We start from the raw sequence: 6,244 nt of genomic DNA on the forward strand, positions 1-6,244 counted from the left end.
GAGGCCGACTTGGCAGAAAGAAATTGTTGCCTTCACCTAAGCATAGAGAAACACACAAAGTACAGGCCAAGTTACAGGCTGCCTGTGTGCTTGGCACCTTTTGTATCTTGTAAAGCTATAGTTTCTGAAAATTAGAAATCCAATTTCTTATTTTCTTGAGCCAATTTTATTTTTGGCACTCAAGTTTTGTAAATGAGGCACAGAGTTTATTTAGGAGATTTGTTTTACCACATTTATTTTCCAGTATAGATATTGAATAGTGTGCAGTTATTTTTTTTCCTACTGGAAGTAATTTTCTTCTTCAAGAAGAAGATTGCAGTGAAAGTATAATAATAATTGCAACTGACAATGGTAAAGCAATACAATAAAATTTACATAAAGTTTTGAAATAAGGCATTTTTCACTATTTCTAAGGTGATTCATGGCAGTGTATCTTTCTGCCATTTATCATCTTAAATTAAAACTACATTAGTGTCAGAAATATTGGGAAGGAAGAGCCAGAGAGGAGGTGGGAGCCTAAAGCAATAGGAAAATGTTTTTTAATGCACAATCTTTTGATAACTACACATACCACAATCCTAATTTAATCATCTTCTCTATCTGGACCTTTTGTTGGTGAAGGGTGATTATTTTATTTGTGCACGGAATATATGTTGGTTGCAGCCAGGTCAAATATCCATCATCTGAATGGTTTCATTTAAGAATAATAAAAACACCAGTCACTAGATTCTAGTGGTACATACCTGCCATTCTAGCTATATGGGAGGCTGAGATTGGGAGGATTACAATTTCAGGCCAATCTGTGAGAATCCCTATTCCTAGACTGAAACTGTATGTGGTAGTTTGTCCTTCATCCAAGCGCATACTTGGTCAGGAAGCATGACCTTCACTTAAAAGTGACCAGCAATGGGGCTGGGAAGGTGGCTCAGTTGTGGAGTGCTTGCCTTGCATGCACAAGCCTTTGGGTTCAATTCCTCAGCACCACAAAAGTGGTACTGTGGCTCAAGTGGTAAAGTGCTAACCTTGAGCTGAAGAACTGAGGTACAGTGCCCAGGCCCAGAGTTCAGGCCCCACAACCAACAACAGAAAAAAAAAGTGACCAGCAAAAGAGATGGTCAAGTCAAAGCATGAAAGATGTGGTCCAGCACTGGGCCATTCACAGTACCATACATGAGACTTACTTTTCCTCACTGTCAGTTAAATCTAAAGCCCCCCTCTTCCATATTAGGACCGTATCTATCTGTTGCTTCTACCATGTTCCTTAATTTTCTGCCTATACTGATAACGTTCACTTCACTAGTTCTGACCAAATTTCAATCTTTTAAAAAAGTTGTAAAAGATTTATTTGTTATATGAGGCATTGAGAAGAATTTGCTTTCAGTAACTGGTAAAAGTCACTATTTAAATAGTAAAATATTTATTGCTTCTTGGGCCTTTTCTCTAATAGGGGAAAAGATTATAGTTGTCAAAAATGGAAGCCAAACCTCCACAAATATACGTTTTATAAAGGAATCAATGTTCTTTCTAATGTCCATTACAAATAGTACAGTGTTGAGGATAAAAAGAGAAAACATGTAAGTGTGAGTAATTAAGCACAGAAGATGGATAAGGATTAAAAGGTGATAAAGAATCTCACTATAGCTCCATCTGAATATCAAGAAAGAGCAAAACTATTATTATCTATTTGGACATATTAAAATGAGCAAAAACAAACAACATACAGGATATTTTGCACATGATATTACTACTCAATAGTGTATCAATTTTTGTTTTAATTATTGTTATTCTTCTGTCCTCAGCTACCTATCCTATTTTTCTCAAGCAAGTTCATTAACCAGACATCTAATGCCTTTAGGAAGTACTGCTCTGGAAGAATAACCAATATTGGGGGATTTGAGAAAATGAAGTCAGTGAAAATAAAGAACCCTGGACATGAGCAGTAGAGACAAACTTCAATCAATATGAAGGAACCTGAATTGAAACAGAGCTCTAAAAGACCTTATACTATGCCCTTTATCTTTTTCTATTGATCCATAGTCAGAATTTGAAGCAAGATCAACATGACAGTATAATAAAAATTGAGTTTAGAAGACTGAAATCATAGGCAATGAGTATAATTTTCCCTAAATTGATGGCAAGTCTCATAATTATCCTGATCTGGCCTTGTAATGTCTTCTGAATGGTGTGGTAGGAACAGTGGAAATGACTGGGACCAGATAACCAGATGATAAAAGCCTTCCATGAATTTTGCATGGTCATTGCTACCTGGAAATAATAAATTCTTCCTTTGCTCTAAAGAAAGAAAGAAATGTCACTGGGAGAATCAAAGTTACATTATCCTTTCAATTGTAAAAGTGGCAACCGAATATACATATAGTTTGGCACATAGTATTAAACTATTAAAAAGCAAAAGATGTCTTGAATCCTTTGTAATTCTCATTGGTTTGCTGTAGATACAGTTTGCAAGGGAATAAAGAGAACTGAAGAGAGAGCTAAGAAAGGAGAGAGGCAGGACGAGAAGGAAAAGGAAGAGGGAAAGGAATAATAAAAAAATAACAAAAAATTCTGCCCCAGAATTCTAGGAAAAAAATATTCAAAAGAAGAGGAGACAAATTAGTTAAGATTGATAAATATCAAATTTATATCATAGCTGACACTACCCAGCTGAATGAAAGGGCAAATAGTACTGACAATCAGAGAACCAAATGAAAGTTTCTGAAAATAAGGAAAGAGTATTTTATAAAAACAATAACAAAAGTAAAGGTAGGAAATACGTTCACAATATGACGAGAAAGAAGCCAATAGAGTAATTAAACAGATATACTCTTTTTTTTTTTTTTTTTGTCGGTCGTGGGGCTTGAACTCTGGGCCTGGGCACTGTCCCTCAGCTCTTCAGCTCAAGGCAAGCGCTCTAACACTTGAGCTACAGCACCACTTCCGATTTTCTGGTGGTTTATTGGAGATAGGAGTCTCACGGTCTCTCCTGCCCGGGCTGGCTTTGAACCGAGATCCTCAGATCTCAGCCTCCTGAGTAGCTAGGATTACAGGCATAAGCCACCAGCGCCCGGCTAACAGACATACTCTTAAAGGGAGGTTTTATCATTAGTGTTTTGAATAACCAAACTTATATGAGCATGGCTAAATAACCATAGACAGATAAAACTAGCACTGGAATGTTTTAAAGTCAAGGAAAAGATGACATAGCTCTTGAGGGAGTGTTATCAATGTGTGCACTACAGGTCTCAGAAGAAAAGTTGTATCTAAGAGATACAACTCCTTTTATTTTGTTTTGTTTTGTTAAATTATATTTTCCCTACATGGTCAGTGAGTTATGTATGACTCAGAAAAATACTAGAGAATGAGAGGGAGGAAATATAAAAATAAATTTATATGGAAGCTTACTTTAGGATTACTTTTTTTTAAATTTAGTTCACTCTTCTAATCTCTGAACCATCCATATTCATCAAGGACCGTTTTTGTGTGTTTGTTTTCTGACAATCTTGTCCTTCTAAATATTAGGGAATTCTGTTCCTTTTCTGTGCTTGTAGCTTCAGGTTCCATAATCTGAAATTCCCTATACTTTTTGTTCATACCTGATGGTAATTCATGATTTTGAAAAATGCCACAATATGTTCAAGGTGTACTTGAAAATAGTTGGAATATAACTTTACATACCAGAGAAACTAAAATTACTACAGGAGAATGCTCCCATTTACTGGAATTGTGAACATTTGTTTGGAAACTAAGAATTAATTCTATCACTTTAATAATATAAAACACACAATACTGGAATTTCTCCTTTCTAATGAAGTTCTATTTTCTATTACACTGATAAAACTATTTAAAAAGTGTCATGGCTTGTAAAACTTGTTTTGTTCCATAATGAGCATATATGCTATAGTGATTTATTAGCTCAGATTCTTAAAATGTATATTAAAAACCTTAATAAATATTGATTCATCCCATAGATTTTCAAGGTTTATTTTCAAGAAACTAGTTGGCATTAATAATATAATATATGCTTAGCATAGTGTTTTAGTAATACTTGGACCCAAGGATCAAATACTATGGTGACAAGATGGGTTTCTACAATCTAAGTTGATAGAATAGTAAAGGATAATTCCCATCTCTACAAGTAAACCATGGGGAACTGTATCTTAAAAAAGAACTTCATACTGTGAATATTCTCGTTCTGATTTTGTAATAATCAGGACAGGCTAAACATTCACTACACTAAGACCATGCATGTGTCCCCAGTCCTAGGTCTTTCCCTAGGCTTGATTTTATAAATGCTGGTGATAAGCCTGGTCTAATTTACCATATAATCATTTTATATGATCATATAATGGTTTATATTCTAAGTTATCTTTGACCTTAAGAAAAATGCTTAGTAGTTAGTGCTAATGTAAGACTTGTTTAAAGAATATAACCAATATAGGGAAATCTGTGATTAGCCATTAGCATCAGATGAATTGTAAAATTGCTGTTTTTATTTTCTAGGTGATTGTGATAGCATTAAAAGCATGCCTGAACAAAATGGAGAAAAGTAAAGAGTACACAATTTTTCTCTCATAAAACTTGCCAGAGCTGTTTTAAAATATAATTTCATAAATGTTAGTCAATAAAATGCAAACTAACCTGAAAAAAATGCAGTGACCGAATTAAGTAAAACTTAAGTCAACGCAAATTAATAGTCAGAATTTTGTTGGACATATGGAACTCTGTAAGAAGAGGATATTCAAAGAAACCAAGTCACAATTTCACCAGTAAATTGTATAGTTTGTTCATTATAAAATAAGACTCTCATTCAAGTTAGTATATACTGCATTTATTCATTCAGTGTAGCATTTTTATCAACATAAAATATTTATCTATGTTACCAATGATATCATTTAGATTGTTTTATTTTTTTGTCAAAAAATGATCAAGATTACTTCTGAGAGTACAACTGAAGCAGTAGACTGAACTAGCTGCTGGTGTAGACATGTGGGCATTGCCTCTGTGTTGATAAAAATAGTAAACAGAAAGAAAAAATACTTCCTCCTCCACCCCTCTTATTGGTGTTATTATTTCCTGTGTGCTCTAGTTGGAAAAATCTAGTAAGAAACCGATGATAAATGACCATATTGCTTTCCATGTCCCTGCCCCTAAGTGATCAAGCTGAATATAGAAAGATGAATATGACATAATAGTTTAATAACCAACAAAGAAGTTGAAATAATTAATGAAAAACTTTAACAGTCTGAAAACATTGGGAAAGATGATAAAAGAATGAACAATGTAGATTATAAGTTTCCAAAAGGTATAATAAGCATGAGATTAAAGGCATCCAATATAATGAGAAAAATACCAGGAATGTGAATGTATCGTTTCTGTTGCGTTTGAATCTGAGCTTCTTGAGTTCATAGACTATTTCTTTCAGAAGAAACTTTAAGTCTTTAGTAAGAATTCTCTACTTACTAAGACAAGCACTCTGTATATTCTTCAAATAACAGAAACAAAACTTTCACCAAAATGTGCTTCTCAGAGATGTTCAGGTAAAATTGTGTTTCAAATAGTGCTGCTCTATATCAAGAAAGGAGCATAACAAGGGAAAGTCCCGATTAAAGTTTAGAAAGATGCAATTAAGGCATAGCTCATGTGACTGACAGTGTAAAAGAGGAGAGGTATAAAAATATTGCAAAGGAAATAAATAAAATAGTATTTATTTTTAAAGGAAGGAAAAAATGGAAAAAAGATAAATGCCAAAGATTTGAATACTACGATATTCTGAATAAATTAATTAAAGTGCCAATAATATAGAATGTGATGTGATGTCACTTATACTATCTGCTTCTCTGAGGATTTACACGAAGTCTTTTTAAATCTCTTCTCTCTTATAATGCCAATTATCTTTACAGATTGTGTATACTTAATTTTTTCACATAATTTCTGCCTTTCTATGTTGTTTCTTAGAATTCATATTCATTCACACTAAAGTAAATTCTGTGGAATTTTTATGGGATCTCTAACTAGTAAACTCAGTGTATGTTTTTTTTTATTTATTAAAAATACTAATTAAATTTTTATTAGTAATGTACAATTTCAAGTTAATTTTTTCTTAACAGTTTGAAATATTTTCTTATGTGTTTTGCTATTGAGAACTTTAGTGTATATTTAACTTATCTCATTGTAAAAACTTTTCTTTTTCTATTTTTTCTTTTGATGTGTTACACTAATATAGTTTATTTCCAACATAGTGTCT

The 6,244-nt window shown here is 33.1% G+C and overlaps 1 non-coding gene across 1 annotated transcript; it reads left to right on the forward strand.

Moving 5' to 3' along the window:
• The first annotated feature begins 4,175 nt into the window (after window positions 1–4,175).
• Window positions 4,176–4,304, forward strand: LOC122113248. The gene has a single exon (XR_006148403.1). It is a non-coding gene; the product is annotated as a small nucleolar RNA SNORA72 (small nucleolar RNA).
• Window positions 4,305–6,244: the final 1,940 nt, after the last annotated feature.

This window comes from Dipodomys spectabilis, unplaced genomic scaffold (assembly GCF_019054845.1).
Source record: "Dipodomys spectabilis isolate Male_0828 unplaced genomic scaffold, ASM1905484v1 ptg000002l, whole genome shotgun sequence".
In the NCBI taxonomy this organism is placed as follows: domain Eukaryota; kingdom Metazoa; phylum Chordata; class Mammalia; order Rodentia; family Heteromyidae; genus Dipodomys; species Dipodomys spectabilis.